Here is a 1,953-nt window from a genome sequence, read left to right on the forward strand (position 1 = left end):
GGAGGCGAGTCAGGGAAGAAAATCTTGACTTTTCATCTGACGGTGTGGGCCAGCCGCGCTTTTCCCTTGCGCCGGAGCCCCCGATCGCCTCCCAGTGCGCCGGGTTCGGCCTGCGAGCGCCGGGCGGATAAAAGGGTCGAACTGGCGCTTTTCGTCGTCCTGGGGGCGCGACTGGGCGTTTTTTTGGCGCCGGCGCCGAAAAAGTGGCCTGGGGGGCCTGTTGGGGGCGCGACTGGAGATGCTCTTAGTTCCTTAATAAAAGTATTATGAGCACCCTGCTCCAATTTGTTCTTTGAACTAATGAGATATGGTACAGTAGTACTACAGCAGATCTGAAGCAAGATGCTTTGCCTGTTTCTATTATCCTGCACAATAAACAATATGTTTGTCCTCACCATAGTTGTGGAGCACAGACTCTTGAAACCATCTGTTCTCTTGCTACCCCCCAAAAATTCATCTATTCTAACCATTAGCCATACAATTGTATAGAACGACCATATAAATGGGATTCTGTCTGATGTAAACCAATTAAATAGAAATCAAGTTGATTTGATTATATTTCATGTCCATAATGGTTTTCTCTTGGTCCAGAAAACATAAACATGTACATGCTACTCATTGCGAGAGGATATAAGGATTTCTGCTATTATAATGATAGAATGACAGCAGCACCTCAAGCATGTAACTGTGGAAGTTAGTCTTTGTTACCTAACTTGAATGTTATTGTAACCATAAATATGTCCTAAGAATTCGGGTAAGAATGATGCATGTAATTGTTGAATGTCTACAGACGTAGCTCTCTTAATCCTGCAAAAGTTAGTCATAAAGGTGAGTAAGATTATTGTAATTTCACTTTTCTCTAAAGATGCTTATCCTATTTACTATATGTTTCTTTGACCTATCAACGGAAGTGTATGAATTCATTAAGTTCTCTTCGCAAGGTGTTTTCTTGCGATACGTCACAAGCTGGTAGCTTGTAAGAGAATGATCAGTTCAGTAACTTTTAGTTACGATGCCTGCAACATTGGGATTTATATACAATGTTCTTTATCCTTCCATACTTATATGGTTCACGCAGATTATGGACACCCAATACTATTCACAAATAACGCTCTAATATTGTCGTTCAACATTTCCCATGGAAAACAGGAGGATTTCAATTTGCTAGGGCTCATAGAATGTCACAAGAAAGATGATTTTTGGATTAAACTTGATATCGATCAGACTGGTTTATATAAAGTGATGATGAGGAACTTGCATCACGACTTAGGCATGCAGTTGAAACCAACACACTTGAGTGCAATAGACAGATATGGTAGAACTCTTGCATGGTTTCTTACAACTGTACAAGTCTTCTCCTATTGAACTATTCTCACATTATTACCGTCTGATCAATACAGGTGTACTTGATGACACATATGCCCTCTGTATGGCTGGTAAATAGAAGGTGGTCATGTTGCTGCATTTGATTGTTCCGTACAAGACTGAGACTGAGTATTCTGTGCTTGCCACATGCCATCAACATACTACTCTTCCCATTCTAATTAATTTTTTATGTTCCTAAACTTGATTTTGTTCTTGCCTTTATAGACAAGCCTGAGCATATTTGAGATGATGTGTCACAGCCCTAGAGCTTGCCTGTAACTAGTGGCATTGCATCCATGCATCATGTTTAAATTTTTGAAACTTGAACTGAGGAATTTAGAAGCCTCAAAACCCTAAATAAAAGAAGGGCAAAAACCCTAAAATCTCATTCATTGTTCCAAAATGCTCTTCTTAAATGTTTGATAATTTTGGCAAAGGGTTCTGGTCCCAACCAAAATATTGAACATTTTTAAGGACTTAATTTTGGGACTTTGAATTTAAATCATTAGCTATTTGAATTTGAATTATATTCATATAACTAGAATATAATTTCAAATACCCCTGAAATATTTTTATGAGCTTTTGGAA

General features: G+C 38.9%; 1 long non-coding RNA gene across 11 annotated transcripts in view; it reads left to right on the forward strand.

Moving 5' to 3' along the window:
• The window catches only part of LOC119285696, an 8,041-nt gene extending 6,424 nt beyond the window's left edge, over window positions 1–1,617 (forward strand). For 8 of the 11 annotated variants that reach the window (XR_005139693.1, XR_005139692.1, XR_005139697.1 and 5 more), the window contains 2 exons: window positions 592–1,315; window positions 1,401–1,611. This is a non-coding gene — a long non-coding RNA (uncharacterized LOC119285696). Of the gene's footprint in view, window positions 1–591; window positions 1,316–1,400 lie in introns of all 11 variants that reach the window. The other 3 variants (XR_005139698.1, XR_005139696.1, XR_005139699.1) reach the window with 3 other exon arrangements.
• Window positions 1,618–1,953: the final 336 nt, after the last annotated feature.

Source organism: Triticum dicoccoides, chromosome 4A (assembly GCF_002162155.2).
Source record: "Triticum dicoccoides isolate Atlit2015 ecotype Zavitan chromosome 4A, WEW_v2.0, whole genome shotgun sequence".
NCBI classification, from domain to species: Eukaryota; Viridiplantae; Streptophyta; class Magnoliopsida; order Poales; family Poaceae; genus Triticum; species Triticum dicoccoides.